Source organism: Passer domesticus, chromosome Z (genome assembly GCF_036417665.1).
Source record: "Passer domesticus isolate bPasDom1 chromosome Z, bPasDom1.hap1, whole genome shotgun sequence".
Lineage (NCBI taxonomy): Eukaryota > Metazoa > Chordata > Aves > Passeriformes > Passeridae > Passer > Passer domesticus.
Window position 1 is genome coordinate 62,331,705 of NC_087512.1, and position 22,173 is coordinate 62,353,877.

General features: G+C 36.5%; 1 long non-coding RNA gene across 1 annotated transcript; it reads right to left on the bottom strand.

Moving 5' to 3' along the window:
• Nucleotides 1–685: 685 nt before the first annotated feature.
• Nucleotides 686–18,927, bottom strand: LOC135289578 (uncharacterized). Its single transcript, XR_010352331.1, has 4 exons — nucleotides 18,786–18,927; nucleotides 7,727–7,839; nucleotides 3,048–3,181; nucleotides 686–926 (listed from the first exon to the last, which is right to left on the bottom strand). It is a non-coding gene; the product is annotated as an uncharacterized LOC135289578 (long non-coding RNA).
• Nucleotides 18,928–22,173: the final 3,246 nt, after the last annotated feature.

Sequence of the window (22,173 nt, forward strand, 5' to 3'; positions counted from 1 at the left end):
CTTCCCAGTCACTCACATTTTTGTATCCCTTTTAATTACTTAAAACACTTTTTAGACAAAGAGAATCAGAGCAAGAATGTCAATGATTTTCACAATATTTTAACACTGAATTTTGTTAACAGACAGAGAGAGAAACTCATGGTTGCACAAGCTTGGAATGAATATAAACAAGTGGTCATTTCTGAATTCCCTGATTGGATGGAGTGAAGACAGAACTCAAGAAAAAGGTATATTTACAAAGCAAGTATTATTCTTGCTTTCTGGAACAGATAATACCTTAAAGAAATTGAAGAGGTTTATTCTTTTCTTTTGCCCCTTGTATGTGAGCTCTGATTGAATTTACCTGGGTTACTTGGATTTCCAAATAAAATTATTTAGCTTAGATATACACAAGTCACTATTCTAGGTAATTACATCAATATTTTTTAACTTATTCTCCTGTTAGTTAATAATGATATTGGGTTGTGATACTTAAATTAATTTTCCAATAGGAAGTCAGCTCTGTATTAAGCAGAGCAATACAGAGCTGACTTCCTATTGGAAGAGCAATCTGACTGGGGAGAAAAAAGTAATTTTATGTTCTTATTTAACATAAAGGAAGATTAGAAAAAAAATTAATTTTGTGTCATACTCTGTTAAAAAAAATGTGTCTATCAAATAACTTGTAAAAGATAATTTCCCAGGATATAAAGTGTCCTCTTAATTGTGGTAAAAGCTAGTTTTCTTAAAAGGCAACATGTTTCTGCATGGTTTTTAAACCTGATTTTTAATTTTTAGTTTTACTTACATAAATATGTGTAAGTAATGAATATCAGAGTATTCAGGAACAAGTAATTGTCAAACATAAGGTTGTATGATGGTGTCCAGAGATAAAAGCTGACAAGTCTGAGTTGCTGTATTTCTCCTCCCAGGGGCCTATTTTGTTACTAGAGGAAAAAAAAAAGAAAGTAGTTAATGCCTCTAATAAAAAATTTAAAATGTAAAATGTACATGTGAAGTTGCAGTGCATTTTAGTTGATAAGGTAAATTTTGCTTTACACTAGATCAGTTAACCACATCTGGAGTTTGTTCTGCTGCTGATCACAAAGAAACTGAGTTGGAGGAATGTACAGCCAAAGAAGTGCCATACATTCCATACAGCTTAGCTACACTGCATATCATCAAGGTAAAAAAAAAAAAAAACAAAACCAAAAACAAACATCCCTCTCCTTCAAAGAAAGTTCCCAATGATTGAATAGTTTATAATATTTTAAAAATTGACAGTATAAGAAAGCACCCCTTTCCTTAGGATAAACTGGATGAATTGTCATAATCACTGTCATTGTATAAACTCAATTCACAGAATCCTTATGTCCAGTAGGCTGGCTTTTTGATTCACATTTGGAAGCCTGCAGTTAAATTTTGAATATTGGTGTAAAAATGTGAACATTAATATCAAAGTGCCATCTTAACTTAGATCAGATTGTAAGTTGCTTAAATGCCTTTCCCAGGTCAGTGTCTAAAGATGAAAAGTCCCTTTTAACTGTGTTTGGAGGAAATCCTTGCCTTTTTATATTTATATTTCTCATCATTATTCTTCATTGCTGGAAGTGGTATGTGACTGGAAGTGTGAGGGTTTTATCCTGTTACAATATTTTTGGTGCCAGAAACTAGAATGACTTCTGATTTGGTGTTTAGACTTATATAATTTATGGAGCATCATTTGTACACAGTTGTCTGTATGTAAAATAAAAACAAATAGACATATATCCTGGTTTACTGGTTTCCTTGCTTTTTTTTATTCCACTAGATATGGTCTTGTATTGGTGTTTTAGTATGAATCAAAAATGCTTAGTGGTGATTTCTTTTGTACAGACTACATACAGACTGCTGAGCTAGCTGTAGAACACAAGTTAAATACCTGAAACCAATTACTAAAATGGCTCAGACCTCTGTGGGTGATGAGATCTGGAGCCCATCTGGAGCTTTTCAATCTTCTCAAAGAGGCTTTTCTTGTGTCTTAAACTTTTGATTGTGTCTCTAAAATTTCTCTACTTCCACATTAGTTTTTGTGGATGAGGGGTAAATAGGAGAGTGTATTTCAAGACTGCATTGCTTCTTGGTTACTTTTATGTCATTTGAACTGTGACAGTGTCAGGTGGCAGAGATTCCTCACTCCCAAGTCAACTGCTTGTAAATATTAATAAAGATTTAATCTGTCAGCCTAGATCCATGCTAATAACCACAACTATTTTCAAATAATGCATCAGCCACAATAAATAATCTGAGATTTTATTATTTTTGTTTTGATTTGGCTGAGCTGCTCACTGTCAGCAGAATATGCATCATGTGAAGCTTAAATGAAGAACTGAAACCAGAGAAATCTCTAGAAAAGTTCTAGATTTTTATCATTTATATATGATCCTGTTCATTACTGCCGTACTTGACTAAGCAGTATCTGTTAACCTCATTCCTGTGTCAATGCAATTTGACATTGCACCTATCAGACAGCTATGTCAAAAAAAAAAATCGACAGCAGAAGCTAGGACAGGAGCTGGTGGAATTTTCCTTTAGTGACTATTATGAATTGAATTAAAACAAAAATTAATTAAAGAGATTCATTGAGGAACCTGAAGCAATTTAAAGCTTCAATGATTCACTTTCAAACAGGAAAATGCTCAAATTGTCCATCCTTGATGTACACATCTCTATTTATTAGTCATTAAAACTGCCAGTGTACCTTAAAGTTATATCAATTTTGTAGGATTTCAGATTATTTTACTGAAATACAACATAAAATAGAGTGTATTCTTTAATCACTTTCTTTTTCTAACTCTTAAATGAAGACATGCAGTCTCCCACACTGATTGCCTTTTTCTCCCAGTTATAGGCTTCATAATGCTATTATTCTTTTTCAAGAAATTTAGAATTGTTATAATGAATATGAATATACCTTTTCTATTTAGATCACAACATTAAAAAGGAAGAAGTGGAGGTACAATGTTAGGACCAAAAGAGAAATTCCATTTCAAGTAATTCACAGGCTTGTATTCAATAGTATAACATACTTTCTCTTATTGAAGCCTGAAAGTTTTGGTCTGTAGCTCTGCTGAGTACTTGTCTCTGGTTCATTACAGCTGGTGTTGGTAGTGCTGAGTTTATCATTTCCTTCTTCCTTCTGCTCTGAGTTTACAATTCCCTTCTTCCTCCACAGATTGTAAAAGACATGCAGGAAATGAAAAACAGACACGTGAAGATAATGAGAAAACTAGATGATATAAGGAAAGAAAAGCAGGTGATTATACTGGAGCATTAGAACTCTTGACCATTAATCAAAGTGATACAGAGAGATAAAATCTACTTCATTCACAATTAAATATCCATTCCTGTACCATTCTTTGTGCCTGTAAATAATGCCAGTGTATCTTGAAGTGTATTTTATCTTACAACTTTGTGAAGTCTGGTTTTACTTTTTGTCTGGCACAATTGCAGAGATTTTTCTAAAATTTACCTGTTACTGAAATTTTATCTTAATAACACCTTCATGTCATGACTGGCACCATGGTTTCAACACTTGCATTTCTGTAGGCTGTGCCTCTCAAGAATGTCTGCATTGTTAAGGGCTGTGCCAGGCTGTACTGCCTTTATGGATTTTTATTTTTCTGTGTGTATTCTTTATCTGCTTTTTACTTAGCTTGGCTTTAGCCTTGCAATATTTTTTCAGCGTAGATTATAGCATAACAGAATCTCTTAACGTGTAAACTCCTTCAAGGTGACAATGAGGATCCAGAATGGCTCTGCCTGGAGGAGGAAAAGTTGGGGGGAAAAATGGTGAGACTGGAGCCTGGAGCTGAGAGTCAGTCTCAGATGTGACCTAAATTCCACAATACCTCTCTTTCCTTAGTGGAAGCATTTCTGCATTCCATTAGTCAATAATTCTCCCAAAAAGATGGAATTACCTGCATCATTTTTTACTACTCTTTTGACATCTTTTCTTGCAGTTACAGCTTCTTGTTTCTGTCTATTTGTCACATCATTCTCCTTTTCTGATCCATGGTAAGACAAGCATTCAGTTCCTATGAAGAACAATGCTTTCCAGACCATTAAAGTTTACTGTGGGCACTTAGAAAGAGGAGATTCAGAAGTTCCTCTAAAGCCATCAAGGGGAAGTGAACAAACTCTTCTGAATGTCAAGTAAAATCTAGAGAATTTCCTGTATGTCATGTACAAGGGCTAGATACCCTTTGGAGTAGAACAAGATTTCATCTTGTTCTCAGGTTGTCACATCTGCACAAGCATTGTATACCAGTGTAAATCCATTTCTGAATTTGTTAGGGATGTACCCCTGGCACAGTCACTTCTTCCACTTTCAACTGACTACAGATCACTAAGGGAAGAGAACAGGGAAGAATACAGATGCATAGCAAGACACAACAGCCTCCTGGGCAGTGATGCAAACAAACAATGTGTAATGACCTTACTTCACATAATCGCTCTAATTTTTGTTGTTATGTGGATTTTTTTTTTTAATGATACTCCCAAACTTTCCCTGTCTAAGTTTAATTTCTTTAAAATTGCTTAACTGCACTTGGGTGACTTCATTCTGATCTGCTCTGAGAAAGGCTATGGCTTTTATTTCTGAAAAAAAAAACATTAAATATAAGTTATTTTAGAAGTAAGTTTTGCTTGAAGTCTGCATTTAATGACAGTACAAACCTCCTGTGACCAATAGTAAATGTTTGCAGACAATAAAAAACATTGAATAAAGAGAATAAAGAGAACCTGATATGGAAACAGTTTCCTTTATTGCGCCTTTCTGTTCTCATCACTATTAATTTTCTCAAAAATATTTTGTTATAAAGGAGGAGACTATAACTACTCTAAAGAAACATTACAGTGAGAAAATGAGATGTCTGAAATCCCATTTAGAGGCTTACCAAGAGCTGATGAACAAGAGCAGCATACATTGGCAAGATACAGTTAAGGTAAACAAGTATTTCTGTTTTACATGGCACACATTTACAGAGGCTGCAGGAACAGGCCTTACAATTAATGCTCTCTTCTTATAGACAGACAGTTTAATGAAAACAGGTGGTTTGTAAAATTTTACTTTAAAACAAGCTATGGTTTTGTCCTTCTGGAGAATAATAAATCTTTGCACGGTATGCTTCCAAACCAGTTTTCATAGCTTGGCCTATCTGTGCTATGCACTTGAAAACATCTTTGCTTTCATGCAAATAATCTGTGAAGGATATTCCTAGAATATATAGGATGTGCTGTTTATTTGATGATGAATAGATATTAAGGTTTTCCTCTTCCTCCTTCTGTTCTGCAACTGAGGAAAAGGTTTAGAGTCCTCAAGCATTTAGAAAGGGTCTTTAGAAACAGACTACCTCTGGCCACAGATGATCATTGCCAAATGAGGAATTTTAATTTTTTAAGATCCACAGGGTGGATCCAAATGTCTGTCTGCCTGGTCCAAATGTCATGAATTTTCAAAGCGTAGAACAAAAAAACTCAAACTGTATGCCTTTCTGAAAAATAGTGTTGCAATTCTCATCCCTTTTGCCTTATTTTACTGCCTGCAGAACCTGAGAGAAAGAAACAGACAACTGATCCAAGACAAGGAATATCTTCTTTACCAAATGAAAAAAAGAACACAGAACTGGAGAGAAGAAAAGGTAAAGAAACAGATTTTGTGTTTTCTTTTTGGAGTCAGATGGTGTTCATGCTATTGTTTCCAGTGTGTGCTGTTTGTCTGCCTGTATACATTTAGATACGTACATCTAAATTGGTGAATATTGAGCTACTATGCACTTGCCTTCCTTTATTTCAGAGAAAAATGTATGTTTTCACCCTTAAACAGCAATGAATATGACATATGCTGTTTTGTCTTACTAGATTTTTCTTTCCACTAAAAATTATTAGATGGTCATTTCTCTTGCATTCCACTTTTTATGTCTTTTTTGAAGAATTTTAAAATTACAATTACAGCACATTGCTTCTTCCCTATTTAGCAATTAAAATTAAAAATCAACAAAAGCATCTCATTGTCTACATTACTGCAATATTGCATTTCAGCTGGATGACACAGCACCAAAACTACCTTATTGGGTGGCTCCCAGGGAAAGCTCCTTAAAGTTCCTGAGGCTTTCCAACTTTATCTGTAGTAATGGCACTTTAATTTATTAACAGCATATGTGTAAAAAAAAAGAAATTTGTTTGGTTTGTAATAGGTGGTATTGGTAAACATAGCCTAATATTTATTATTTTCTGCACAGACTTCTGCTCTGTTCAATATGTGCAACTCTTTAATTTTGCAACACTGCTTTGTTACAGCCAGTTTTCATTGCAGTTCTCCAAGACACGAATTCAGGAAGACCTTACCCAACTTGGTGCTAGGGAGTCATGGGGGAGGGAGGGGGTCTGGGGTCTGTGAGGCAGATTGTTTTTGAATTCGTGAAACTGAATGCAAATTTCTGTATGATTTCTGAGTAAAGATCTCAGGCAGTTTTTAAAGTTTCTCTTTTGAAGTGTCCTAGCACCACCTTCCGTTTAAGTTCTGCATGGCACCAGTATTTATAATCAGGGTTTCTACTTTTCAAACACATTGAGCTGCGCCCACAGTTATAATATCCTATGCCTTACTGATAAACTGCCAAAAAAACCAAAACAAAACAAACCCTGGGGTTTACAAATCTTTTGACCTAATTATTATATATCGAGAAAATGTAGCAAAAGTATTATAATGAAGAGTTAAAATGATGAGGATACTATGTTCTAAGGCTTGTGGGAAGAAGGAATATTTTCTGTTAAGCAGATAATGCTGTTAACACTTGGCATGCATAACATTTTCTGCAGGGTTGTCATCAGAATTCTTCCAAAAGCTTTTGTTATTTAACTGTTTTAGGAGAATCAATCATTTTGTCACTGTTATCATTTTCATTTCAGCAGTGTGGACAAGTGCTTGAGAAAGTATAAACTCAGGACCCCTTGACTGAGGCTCTTGTGAAAACACTGGTGCTTGAGCAGTCTCTGGTTTGTTTCTGTATTTTCTTGTCCAGTGACTTCTAATTTTACTGCTCAGTACCCATTTGTGTTTGTTGTATACCTAAGTAGCGACAACATTATTTCCTTATTATTGATTATTCTCCCCAAGGAAATATAATGAAAATTGGCATTGATTTCCTGCTATTCTTCTTTTCTTGTCTTGCAGGTCTGGATTCTAGAAAACTTGTGTAAAAAGCTAGATTACCTTTATACACAGCACACACTGAGTGAGTGTTTCAGATGCAGAGTTTCTTGATCTTTTTATGTTTCTTCCCTGTTTGCTCTTTTGTTTACACTAAGCTGCATACCTGCTGAAGTCAATATAAGTATTTCCTTTTCAATACTGTGTGCAGGTGGAATAATAAAATAATGTTGAAGCTACAAATACTGCCTGTAATGATTCCAAACTCCTTAGTACACCTCGCTATTTACAGTCAGCATAATTTCTCAGTAGGTTTATTTCAACAATTGTAGCCTTTCCTTTGGAAATGTAAAGCAAAGCAAAGCTTGAAAATTCTTTGAGTTTAAATAAATAAAAATGAGTTATTGGTGAAAATGAAATATTGATTATTAAAAAAATATTGGTTTGTGACAAATTCTTGATTTCTAAAGGGAAAGTATTGTCCCTTTAGTGTCTTGATTTCTAAAGAGACAATACTGTTGGAACTGCAGATAAAAATGCTGAAGTTATTCTTACCTGGTTTTCTATTGCTTTCAATTCAGCTTTACAGGAACTACACAACATCAGTTTACATGTGGAAAGATTGCAAGACCTCATGAATTTCCAGATAAAAATTCTTCAACAAAAGTCTGAAACGGCAGGAGGACAAAATTCAGATGTGTCAAAGGTTTTAGTATTAAAAACAGACCAAGTGAGCACAAAAATATAAATTTAACTATTAATTAACTATTAACTATAAATTTAACATAACAAATATAATTTGTTTATGGGATTACAGCAGGTATTTCAAAGTCAATCAGGATTAATCTTTCAAAAGCTGAAATCAACTATGGGCCGAACTGGTAGTAATTAATGTGTGCAAATATATACATGGCTTGAGAATGATACATTTATGATTAATGATTAAAGCATCACAATAATGAAACAAACTCATTGGTTCTGGAATCACCATTAGTATGCTGTGGCTGTCATTATATATTTGATGGTAGACACTTTGCTACAAAGTTCTTTTAAGTATCCACCTCTTTGACATAGAAAAGACTATATTCTGAACATTGGAATGAAAGAAATCATCTTATTCAATATTTAATTTGCTTTTCTTAATTTCTGCTCCACCTTGTTCATTAAATTCTTAGTAGGTTTGTATGAAAGCATTCAAAATTTAGATCTTGGCTTAATGTATAAGAGTTATCTTTTTGCTTGCAGGCAGTTAATGAAGAAGAGAAGACTGACTGGTCAGTGGAAAAGCAACATCTTTGGCAAGCACTTACCATCCTACAAGAGATAGAAGAATCTTTACAGAAACGAGAGAGGGAAGTCACTGAGCTCCTACAAAGTGAAAGATTTTACAAGGCAATGAAACCTCAAGTGACAGTGCTAATATTCTTGAAATCTCTTATCAAGATGGTAAGAATACAGTTTTGGCAAAGATGAAAGTTTATTTAATGAGCTTTCTAAAAATTTCATGAAAGAAAAAGAGTGCAGTTTAGTTTATTGATGTTATAGTCTTAAAAATGGTGAAAGCTTATTTTGTAGACGTTAGTTTACTGGTAAGATTTTCTGAAGAACACACATTATTAAAGACCAACTTGAATACTCATGACATTTTTTATAAAGATAAATTAATGAAGCATGAGAATGGTACCATGGAAAAAACATGTTTTTCTAGCCTTTCAGTTATGTGAACTGCATGAAATGCAACTTTTCATCCATGTTAGGTTCACACCATATATTGTGATGTTCCTGAGGCACAGCAATGCATCTATCAGCTTATCAGGAAGAACAAAGATGAAAGATCTGTTCGGGAAGAAGTTTTTAATAATGCTCAAGCTGACATTCTGTCCTATTTCCATTTTTGTGGAAATGAACTTATGGATGACACAAGGTATATTGAATAGTTAATAAAACAAAGATAGATATAACATAGAAAAATAAGTAGCTCTTTTCACAGAGAGAAAAATATATTTTGAAGAATGCTGTTGTAGTTTTTATGTCTATTTATAGGGGGAAAGTATTAAAGTATTTTCTATATCTATATTGTGAAAGAAATCACTAACTTAGAAATATCTTGTATAAAAAGCAGAAAAACATTTCAACTGGCTTGTGCAAGTTTTTTCCACTCTATTATAAAATATGCTGAAATAGGCTTATTTGACAACCCTGTGCTAAAACATCAATGTCTTCTCTTTCTACTTTTTCTACAGGAAGTTCCTTAAAAATTAGCCTCTTTATAAATTAACTTCCTTACAAATAACTTCTAAGGGGTTTTTTTTAAAATAATCTTTCTTTCTTTCTTTCTTTCTTTTTTTCCTTTTTTTTTTTCTTTTTAACGATAGGACACACCTCCCAACGAAGCTTTTCAGAAACATTGGGAAAGCAAAGTGTGATTTAGAATATGTTGAAACAGAAAAAATAGTGTTTGACTGTATCCAGACAGGAGAAATCCCCAACTGGATTAAAAGGGATTGTCTTTATGTAGCCTGGTCAGGTGAGAAATCCTCTTGTCAAATCACAGAAGCTTAACTACCCTCACCCTACTAACTTTTGAATACATGAAACAACAGTGAAGCAATAAAAAGTATGTTGTTGCCATGCCTTAAGGGTTTCCATACCACATCTTCCATTTTGTGCATGTCAGTGAGCTACTATATGAATTGTAATAATGGGTCATGGCTTGTAAACACAGGACTTCTGAATTTATACTCCACCATGCATCTTTCTTTGGTATTTTTATCATTTTGAAAATAGATGTCTTTTTATATTGTGTCTAAATATCTCAATGCATGTTCTAGGTAGATGCACCCAGAATCTCCCCAGATTTGGCAGACATGCACTGAATGAAATAACAAATGTGGAATTCACAAGGCAGTAACCCCTTTTCATAGAAACTTAAAAATATCCATTGCATGAATTTAACACACTGTGCTCTTCTAGCGGGACTAGCAGAAAATGTTTTTCAAATATTTGATTTGCTTTTTCTGTGACTCTGCAACACAAAGTCTGGTCTTGGTGACTTAGGGAGAGCAAGGCAGATGTGTTCTTCTATTTGAAAAAAATGATTATTTCTAATTTAGAAAATTAACTGGGTTATATATTGATCCTGTGTAATTATATATTTATGGGAACTCTCCAGAAGACCCTGAAATACACCCTGAAGAGATAGAGTCACCATTCCAAGGAACTCCTGCAGAAGTTTAAAATGGAAATCAAGGTAATACCTCACAATGTATCACCCCATATGGTTTTAAATAAGCTATTAATAATGTGTTCGTTTTCCTAGCTATTCTTAAGGGGTTTGAGATTTGCTCTTTTTCTGTGATGTCTAAGCACACTTATATCCAAGAATGACATAGTTTTGTCAGCTAGTGAATTGCAGGGTTACAGTTTTCTGTGTATGAAAGGATTCCCATATTGTATTTTGCACCTGTATATCTATCACTTTGTTCATGTACAAGTGTTTATGTGTCTTGGTGGCCCTTGATATTTATTACAAGTAAAATATATCAGAATCATAGGACTTTTTAGACTGCAAAAGACACTTATGATCATTCAGTCCAACCATTTACCCAGTACCAGTCACCAGTCAAGGTGACTACTAAACTAGGTCCCTAAGAGCCACATTTACATACATTTTTAAATGGCTCCATCTCTGGTGATTCAACCACTTCCCTGTACAAACTGTTCCAGTGATTGGCAACCCTCTACATGAAGAAATTTTTCCCAATATCCAATCTAAACCACCCCTGGCTCAATGGAAATTGTGGCCATTTCCTATGGTCCTGCCATTTGTTTCCTGGGTGAAGAGTATGTATTTCTCCCTCACACTCCCACCTCCTTTCATGTAGTTGCAGAGAGCAATAAGGTCCCCCCGAGCTTCCTTTTCTCCAAGCTAAAAACCCACAGTTGCCTCAGTCAATCCTCATAAAATTTGTGATCCAGGCCCTTCACTCCTCAGCACAACAGGGACATGGACCTCCTGGGATGGGTCCAGGGGAGGGGTACAAAGAAGGTTAAGGGACCAAAGCATCTGTCTTACAAGGAAAGGCTGAGGGAGCTGGGCCTGTCCAGCCTCAAAAGGAAAACCAAGAAGGGCCTTATCAATGTTTGTAAGTACCTGAAGGGAGGACATCAAGAGGATGGAGCCAGGCTCTTCTTGCGGGTAATGAGTGACAGGACAAGGGTCAATGGGCAGAAACTGATGCAGAGGCAGTTCCACCTGAACATGAGGAAGAATTTTTTACTGTGCAGGAGACTGGAAGTGTTCATCCAGAGAGGGTGTGGAGTCTCCCTCAGTAGAGATATTCAAAGAACCATCTGGACACAATCCTGTGCCATGTTCTGTGTGGCAGCTCTGCTTGAACAGGGCAGCTGGACCAGATGACCCATTGTGGTCCCTTCCAATCGGGCTCATCCCAATTGGAAGGGACCTGTGATTTTCTGCTGAAATTGACCCAACTATATATATTAAAATGCATCAAAGAGTGCACTAATTTTGATAGCAGATATTTCGATTGTTGAATCCCAAAGTGAACAGGTTCAAAATTTCATTACCTAATTACTTATACTTATCCTACACAGATGCTAAGATAACAACCATCATGCCAAGTCAATGTAGACAAGTTCTTAATTGGTAAATATAGAATAAAAACTGTAAATTATATTATTGCTAATTTTTAATTTTATTATTTGTTGCATTTTTATGTTTGGTTTTGTTTTGTGTTTTCAGGTTTACCAAGTAATGAAGAAACACTAAGAAACCAACACTGAAACAAGCTCCCTATTTCAGAGGGAAGCACTGGAGAGAAACCTTGACACACAAAAGCATTTTCTGCAGTATTTTTTGAGTGGACAAAAAATTGGAAGCATTCAGTGTATGTAGTTCACTAAATATCAGAACACTTAATTATCAGGCAAAGTGTTTTGAAAACTTTACGTATAACCTAGGGTGATGTTATGATGCTTGTATCCCCAATCATCTGTTCTGTTTTTGCTGGATATTATGTTCTGTGCTTTCAAGACTAGCTCATAAAAGCAAAGTTTTGTTTTGTTATCAGCCTGCTCACTCCCCCACAGTCAGCGGGACACAGATGGCACAGTACATAGGGCAGCTTTTGCTTTTTGCTCTTGCTTTTTCTTGTGCTCTTGCTCCTGCTTTTGCTCTTGCTTTTGCTTCTGCTCATTAGTTAGTTTAGCTAGGCAGTCTGAATTTTCCCTGGCCTGTCTTTCTTTCCCTTTTCTTGGAACCACTCGAGCCTGCTCCGGACTGGACCTGGGAAACACCGAGTTTCCACTTTGTGGCTGCAGCAACCATTCCCGGCACTGGAGGGACCGATAGTACAGCAACCACCCACCGGATTTGTCATCTCTTCAGAGCAGTGAATCAGTTTTGTCATCCAGTATCATTCATTTTGTGTGCTGGGGAGTGTTTTCAGTGTTAAATAACAGGTTCTTTCCATTTCTCTCTGAGGAATCCTTCCCGAACTGGCGGGGGGGAGAGGCCGCGTGGATTTGCTTTCTGGAGGGACCCAACCTTTTTCTGGGAGAAAACCTCCAACCTTTGGAGGTTTTCTCCCAGATTTGCTCTAAACCAGGACAATGCTTTTTAATAAACATTTTAAAGCAATCTTCTAAAAGAAATAAACAAAAAAACAGCTTAGCAATGACCTGAAAGAGCCTGTGACTGAGCAAAGGAGTCTTTAAGTCAAACAGGTATAGTTCTGTTGCAAGTGGACGTGGTATATAAGTTTTTGCTGTCTAAAGGGGGTATTTAACGTGCCCCCACAAGCAATATCCGCAGAGATAGACCCCTAAGGCTAACTTTCATCTGTGAAGCACAGCCTCCAAAATTAATTTTGCTTTGTCCTACTTCAAATTATTTAGCAGTTGTTTTAAAGTACTGGCTTTTATACCACCGTATGCGTTTCTACTTTTCACACTCTCTTTTTTTTTTGTTAAAATAAATTATGATATTAAAAAAATCATATATAGGAAGAAAACTTTAAAAATATAAACTTCAGAAATGTAATAGTAATAAGGGGCAAATTAATGTGAAGACGATGATTGCTGTTGTTGAAGACAACAACTTGTCTCTAACAAATAGTTGTTGAAGATGATAATGCTAAGTTCCTGGAAGTAAATGCACACTGGAATTTTAAATACCAAATGTGTGCATTTAGAGTTGGGTTGACATTTTATTGTTGTCTCTTAAGCATGTGTACCTGGAGCTGAGTGGTTTATTTGAACTACCCAGCTGCATCATGTCCCATATCATAAGCTGAAAAAATTTTGTATTCCAGCACTGATCTATAATTCAAATAGTAACATCCACAAGCTTTATTTTTTTTTTTTTTTTTACTGCATGTCTGTTGATAAGGTGCATCTTCAAGGTTTGCATCACCTATCCAGAAAGAACATGGATGAAACATCCCTATGACAGTGCTTTTGTGCAAACAAATTGATGTGTACTTATCACTGTCCTCGTGGGAACTGTCCTTCTGGGAACTGTAGTACTGGGAACACGATGTCTGTTACTGAGGGCCATTACTGTTCTCAGGGCATTTTGCATTTGAATGTTAGAGTGCACTGTGAGACTATCTGAAGGGAATGCAAGAGAAAAGAAACAAGGACTTAGATATCACTGAAATGTAGATGCATTATGGTGAAGATGCTGTAGACAAAAACAGCTAAAGTGGATAGAGAGGGTGATCTTGAGTGCTTCACTGTGAACATACCACTCCAAGATGCAGCAACACTGACTGGTAAGTCCAAGGTTTAGACAGGACAGAACCAATTCCAGTCCATCACAGAAAGAGAGATTAAACCTAAATATTTATAAAAGCTATATACAATCTATATGCAGGATGTACACATTGACACTGTTTGAATTTTTACTGCTGTTAGAATTTTGATTTTTTGGTAATGAGACAGTTAAGGGCAGTTTTAAATCAGCTTTGAAGAGTATGAGTCATGTGGAAAGACAGAACACTGTTTTAAATGAAAGGAGATTTTTGAGGTGTGGTTCAGCTATCGAACTGTATAATGCAAAGTACTTGAACATTTTATATATAGAAGTGTAAAATAAAATATATTAAAAAAAATTATTAACTTTGTTGTTTAGCTTTGTTAGCTATTTAGAGTCCTCATGTGAAAATGTTTAATCTATTAAGAAATTTTGGCTCAATTCTTATTCTTTCTCTAACCTTTTTGAGTGCCTGACTCCAAAGCTTATAATTTAGCTCCTTCTCTCACCTACTCTCATGTCTATGCTAGTTTTCTGAAGCAATTTCATAGTGTCGAGTTCAAGTTGCTAGCTTTTATACTTGTATTTAAGTATATTACAAAGAGAAAAGGAATAATTTCTCTGTTAGGCTATTGGCCTTTACTTACTCATAATGTGAACATTAGGGCTGGGAACTAGATTTTAATTAAAATTATCCGTAAAACATAATTTTAAATACCAGATATATATACTTTAAATATAATTAATTTAATCAATAAACAACAAGTGTTAAGAGAACAGTGTAATTTTGTTTTAGAATCAGTCCAGAAGCAATGGACCCCTATAAGGAGGAAATTGGGCAAAAATCACAGGAAGCCTCCATGGATGACAAAGGAGTTGCTGAGCAAATTCAGAGGAAAAAAAAGAGGTTTCAGCAAGTAGAAAGAATGACAGGTGACCTGGGAGGAATACAGGGGAATTGCAAAGGAAGCTAGGGACAAGGTTAAGGAAGCCAAGGCACAGATAGATTAGAATCTGGCCAAAGATATTGAGGATAAAAGAGAGCTTCTATAGGTGTGTTGCAAACAAGAGAAAGTCTAGGGATAATGCAGGCCCTCTGCTGCAGGAAAAAGGAGACCTGACTGCCCTGAACAAAGAGAAGGGTGAGGTTCCCAATGAGTTCTGTATCTCAGTCTTCAACAGGAAGTGCTCTAGCCACACTACCCAAACTGAGAACAAACTCAAAATCAGGAACTGGGAGAATGATGACCCCAAGTCCACTATGGGAAGGGATCAGGTTTGAGACCACCCAAGGAACCTGAATATGTACAATTCTATGGGAGGACCCGATGAGATTCAGGATCCCGAGAGAGCTGTCATAGCTGCTAAGTCATTTTCCATCAAATTTGAAAAATTGTGAGAGACAGTGACTGGAAAAAGCAAAATATAACCCCCATCTATAAAAGGGGGAAAGCAGAAGACCTATGGAACTACTGACTGGTCAGTCTCACCTTAGTGCCAGGCAAGATCATGAAGTAGATTCTCCCTGAAACTATGTTAAGGCACGGAAAATGAAGAGGTGGTTGGTAACAACCAAGATGCTTTGCAAAGGGGAAATCATGCCTGACAAATTTGGTGATCTTCTGTGATGGGGATAGAGCACTGGATAAGAGGCAGAGCAACTGACATCATCCACCTGGATTTATGCAAAGCATTTGACACTGTCCCTGATAATTTTACTTCAGTATTTCTCTGCTGTATAGAAACAAACAAACAGAAGATTAAAAAGTAATGTAATTAAATTACAGAAGAATACAATGAAAGAACAAATAATAATTTAGAAAAATCACATTATCTAGAAACTTGATTTAAAAATTATTTTCTCTTATCAGGAAAGAATCTTAGCTGTAAAAGTCAAGTACTCTGAAAGAAAACTTCTGTATAGCTCTAATTAGCACATCCATTCTTTTGTCCTGAAAAAAAAATCAAATACATTTTTTTTTCATCTTGTTCATAAAATAATGGATTTTTTCTTGAGTAAAATATGATCACATGAATTTATTATTGAAATTTTATTTTAATGTTCTCTAATGATTCTCTATATGCACATGAAAAAAAAGAAACAAAACAGAATAACAAACCAAACAAAAACAAACCAGGACAAACTAAAAAAAAAAACAAAAAAAAAACAAACCAACCAAAAAAAAACCGACACACAAAATAACCCACAAAAAATTCAGTAAAATGTAAGCTAAAAGTCCCTATTCTAAAATACTCTGACATTCTCATGAATACCAGTAAAAAGCTTTGAATTACTTTATTAATGGCCAACAGCTCAAAAAATGTATTTCTATTACTGTTTGATAAACCTGGAATTTTTATATTAGTTGTGGTCGCTGAAATTATTTCAAAAGTTTTTTAAAAGGGATACATTTTCATCCAAAAATCTTTCTAATGCCATCCAAAGTATCATAAGTAGTAGACTTCACTTCAGTCTGAGGTATATGGGACTTGAGGCTGCAAGCACCCTAGACATTCCTGCCAAGGAAATTCTAGTGACTGCATTGATTTTGGCTGTGTCCAGGTGTTCTCCTTAGCCCTCCAGGATCTCTGCTTCATGTGGGATGCTCTAAGCAGAATAAATTATCAAATACATATTTAGGTAAAAAAAAAGAAATAAATTATTAAATTATTACTCGGTTATGATATGAAATAAATACTGGAACCCCAGACCGCTAATAAATGAGAAAGCATCACCTCCTGATTTCATTTTGCACAGCTAGATCTATTGCCTCCCATTAAATTCAAGTCACAGTTATAAGAATTTTTTACAGACCACATTTCTCAGTAGTGTCATGTAGTGCTTTATACATGCACTACTATTTCTTTATCTACTGTTAAAATGAGAGCTGTAAGATACAGGTGCATAATTGAAAATTATTATCAGACAGATTAGCCTGTCCAAAATCTATACATATAATATTTTCTTTATTACAAATACAATCCTAAAATGAGCGGTCATTTTTTGCCTCACTTTGTGCTCATGAGCAGTGTTGGTCCTGATGGTGCTGGCTCTGACTGTATCTACACTGTTTCCAGAGTTGGGCTGACCTCAACAACCTGAGCCACCAGTTGCATCCATGCTACATTTGGGGCAGAAGTCAGGCTTGCCTGTGCCAACTCCCTCTCTGCTGGTGGCAGAGTGAGGCAGTGTGGCATAGGCTGAGATTGGAGCATGACCTCATTCCCTCAGTGCCTAGATGACAGGGCAGCCTTAGCTTTCTCTGTGGTTTAGTGCAGGTGTGGCCGCTGCTTTCTGAGAAAAGACTCTATGCTTCTGCTTGTGGTAATATTTTTGGCATGTTCAAGGTCAATACCAAAGGTTAATCCTCCCAGTCCTCACTTGTGTAGTGAATGCAATTTGAATGCATTGGAAACCTCTGTTTCCACCATTACTTCCTTTGTCTAGACCTCATTATTTCAGCATCTGAGCTATTTGCCTTCTCCTTATTTACCAAATTTCTACTGTTGACTCCATTTCATTTTCATCAGGCATTTTATTTCTATGCATTTCACCATCCTTTCTGCAAAGGACATACATGCAGCTTTGGCAGTATGAATAATTTTTAATTCATTGAAACACACGAAACTTAACCTGATTTGAAATTGCCTACAGGAACTTGGCAGTTAAACCCACCCAGTCCTATTGACATGTGAGGACATTAATAGCATACTCTGCAAGTCAAACAAGTCCTCCATGGAGCAGACAGAGGATTCTTGATGAAACTGCTTTCCTGAGTGCCTCAAGAGATGGCATATGTCTGTTCTAAATTACAGGTCTTTTGCTGTGACAACTGCATTTTTTGCTGACTTTTAGTGCCTCTCAGTCATTTTATGTGTCTTTGATTGCATTTTCCAGATACATAACTTCACCACATTAAGCTCTTTTTTTATTTTTCCTGTATTCTTTCATACTTATACACTAGTATAAAAAGGTATGATGTTGTTTGCATCATACCTTTTGACCACAACTACAGCATCACATGCAGGATATGCATTTCATTCCCCATTGTTTTCTGCTCACACAATGCTATTCTACAAAAGGCCATGGACAGGTCACAGACGAGTTCCAAAAAGAAAGTTCCACCGTATTCTGTGTGGAGTTCTGCCTCTGGAGTCCTTTAAAACTGTTAATTTTGTCTATTGGCTGTAAGAGAAATGAGGTTTATGCTTCAGTAGGACTTTGCTGCATATTTTAATCATAGATCCAAGTGAAGTTCTCAAAATGAAGAGATCATACCTCGTATATGTCTAAAATATTTTTATAGAGACAAATTTTCAGACCATTTACAAGTTTCCCGCTTTAGAGTCCTCTGTTTGAGAAAGGAAATTAAATTAAACACCAGAATACATCTAGCTGTAGTAGTATCCAAACCTATAAAATTAAGCATTATATTTTACATTAGATATATTTATACAGTTATTCTGTAAAAAAGTTTTGATTTGGCTAACAGGATACAGAAATCCGATTCAAGAGTGTAAACAAAGCCCAATAAAAAAGAATTCAAATTTCATAGAAATTATATTAGCTGTGCAATGCAAATATAGCAGAAGTGGAAGAGAAAGACAAGAAAATTGTCCTTTTAAGTGACTTTATGTTGTACCTTTACTATCCAAATATGAATTTATTGATATGACTAAAATATTGAATTTTGACATTTAACCTCTAGGTACCTTTTTAGATGGAAAGCATGGTTTTGGTACAGAATAGAGTGCTCTACATATCAGAAAAGTATCTCCCAAAGTCAGATTTGGATATAAATCCTATATTGCACCTCTAATTAAAATTACGCTTACAGTTTCAATGATCAGTGTGGAGGACCAGGCATAGGAATGTTTTTTCTCAAACATTTTGACTGTTGCGTCACAAGAGTTGTGTTTGGAAGAGAGGGTCCCAAACCCTCCCTTGGAGGTGGGACAGTGCTGTGCTGAACCAAATTCCTTTTCCACTTTGAGACCTGTGTTCTGTTGCCATCCTTGTCACAATCATTGTCATTCCTGACTCACTCCCTGGAAGAGTGTTCAATGGGCTGGCTGTGTGTTTGAGGATGAAATGGCAAAACAAGTATAGTTTATATCACAGGCTGCCAGTTTATATCAAAGGAAGCAGATTAGGCCCCCTTTCTTTTTCCTCTATTCCTCTTTTGCTTTTTTCCTCACTACCTCAGCCCAGGACCATCCAAGCAGCCGCAATAATGTGAGGTCTAGAGACTTGTGAACTTACTTCTCTCTCTCGCTTTTTTTTTTCTGCCTTTATTTCTATCTCTGCTTGCTTTTACTGGGTTAAGCACAGTTGTTGTATTCTACCCCATACTCTATTCTGAACTTTGTTGTGGGAGTGGGGAGTTTGTGGCTTTGTGTTTTGGCTTGTTAACCAGAAAAGTTAAGCAGCTTGATGGGGGATTTGCAATCTTATTTAAAGTGCACTGTTGAAAATAAGGATTTGCTAGCCACTGCTTTTGAGGAAGAGTATTGTAAGATTTAAGGACTTGTTAGACAACAGCTTGTGAGTGTGAACTATGAGATAATTGCCAGATTTAAATATAGTAAAATATAGTGTATAATAAAAGCACAAGAATTACCCAATATATGGTCTGGGGTATTTTTTCAGCCTGACGAGAATTTTCAACAAATATCATGTTCTGTACCAATTCATATTGACAATTAGAAACAGTAGGTGTTTCAAAAAAGTTGAAATAACAATAAAATTTAAAAATTACTGGCATGCAAATCTTGTTTGTTTTGCATGAAAATAATATGGATAAATTCATCATGATGCAAAATAAAAGGAGAACTCATATATAAGCACTTTATATGTCACATCAACTATAAGCATATTTACAATTTTGATGATTAGTGAAAGACATCATCTATCAGTTAAAGACAACAAACTATTATGGTTGAAGAAAGTTATGGAATTAGTTGTTAAAAAAATAGTTTGTTGGGTTTTTTTAATTTCAAATGTCATTTTAATGGTCTTAATAAGTAATGTACTAGAATACACAGGGACTGCAATAGGATATATTTCAAGACCCAAGTTTATTTTTAAATATATTTTATGGTAAAAAGAGGCAAACTGAATGTGACTATGTTTGATTTTCTACAGTATAATAAATAGGTTTTGTGATGTGAAATAATTCTTCATCATAGAGGCATGAGTTTTTTGTTTAAAATAGACATTGATATTATATTAAAAACTGGCCGCTAGTATTTTTAAAAATATTATTTCATTATAGTGGCTAAATTTATTAATTTTTTTTTTGTGTAAAATTAGAAGTGACTGCAGTGCCTTCTTGACATTGTGTAATTGTAATTGCATGAATTAGTAATAAGGAATATACTGAAAAGATTAAAATAAAGCTCATACCAAATGTTCACAAATTAATTTTACTTCCATGACTTTTGCAGTTTCCAGGCATTACCCCTAAACTGGGCTCGTCCTTTTTATTTCACTATTTCTTTACATCCTAAGTCACCAAAAAAAAATTCCTAACTTACTAAAGATTGAATCTGCACATAATCTTTCAAAGAGAAGTTGCGACCAGTAGCACTGCAGTCTCTTTAATGAAAAATTCTGCCAGGCAGTTTCTGTGGATTAACATTACTTTATTGCTTCTTTATGATATCTTTCAAAAGCTGAAACACACAATAAAGTAAATCTGCAAATCCACAACTTCCATTGAAGATATTTCTCTTTTAAGTGGGGATAGGTTAAAGTCATATTCAGAATAGTTATGGGTTAAATCACAGATTCACAGAATGGGTCAGGTTGGAAGGCACCACAGTGGGTCATCTGGTCCAACCTCTCTGCTCAAGCTGGGTCATCCCAGAGCACATGGCACAGAATTGTGTCCAGATGGTTCCTGAATATCTCCAGTGAGGGACACTCCTTTGCCTCCCTGGGCAATCTATTCCAGTGCATGGTCACCTACACTAGTTATTCCTTTATGCTGTCATGGAACTTTCTGTGCATCAGTTTCTGCCTGCTGCCCCTTGTCCTACAGCTCAGCACCACCAAGAAGAGCCTGGCTCCATCCTCTTGGCATCCTCCCTGCAGATGAGACTGATGAGATTCCCTCTCAGTTCTCTCTTCTTGAGGCTGAACAGGCCCAACTCCCTCAGCCTTTTCTTGTAAGACAGATGCTTTGGTCTCTTCACCATTTTCGTACCCCTGCCCTGGACCCATTCCAGGAGCTCCATGTCTCTGTTGTGCTGAGGAGCCAGAAGTGGACGCAGCACTCCAGATGTGCCTCACCAGGGCTGAGCAGAGGGGCATGTCGTAGGTTGACAAGGAAGTGAGGTTTTTGGGAGGTTGTGGTCAAACCAATCAGTGCTTGGATTTGAATATTGGCACCTGGTTTGGCCACTGAAGGTATGGACTGCCTCTGAGAACACAGGGGGTTAAAAGCAAGAACTCCCAGGAGAACTCTCTCTCGGTCCCGGTCAGTGAAGGAGCTCAGAGCTCCCCTGCCCAGCTGGGGCTGGCTGGGAGAGGGAAGCCGTGCGGCCGGGTGAGGGAGGCCGGAGCCTCGGGCAGAGAAGGGGGGTGAAGGCCTTGCAGGATGGAAGGGTGGAGGAGCCCTGAGAAGCATCAGGCCCCAACCCCCCGGGAGATAGAGAGAGAACCACTGCCTGTGCTGCCTTGAAATTCTGTATCATGGACTGGCAGCACGGCCGGCCAGAAGGAGAAGTGGGGATGTGGCGAGAGAAGGTGCCCGGCCACTGTGGGACTTCTGGGCAGACAGAGGCGAAGACTTTAACCCCTTTGTAGAATAATGGAAACCTCACAAATACTGATCCTCCTGGATCAGAATGAGGGGAGAGAGATGAAGCATGATGAAATAGGCAAGTGTGAGGAAAGTTGGAAGAGGTGAGAAGAATCCTAGGTGGGAGGAGATGATGGAGTGGCCTTGGGCTGGACTCTTTCTTGTATGGCCATGGACAGACTCATGTTTTTCCTGTGACCTGGAGACTGTATTTAGGGGGAGGCAATGCCTTGAAGTCAAGAGCGAAGCAGTGGCATGAACAGAGACAGCTGAGAAGAAGATTTCTGTTCACGAGGCCCCTCGGCCCCAGGGAGTAAATTTGGTGGGGACTGGTGTCCCGAAGTTGAGAGACTGCTGCTTTTGGAACTGGGTGGAGCATCCTTAAATGGGGAACCCTAAAAGCAGTTCTGGTCCATGTG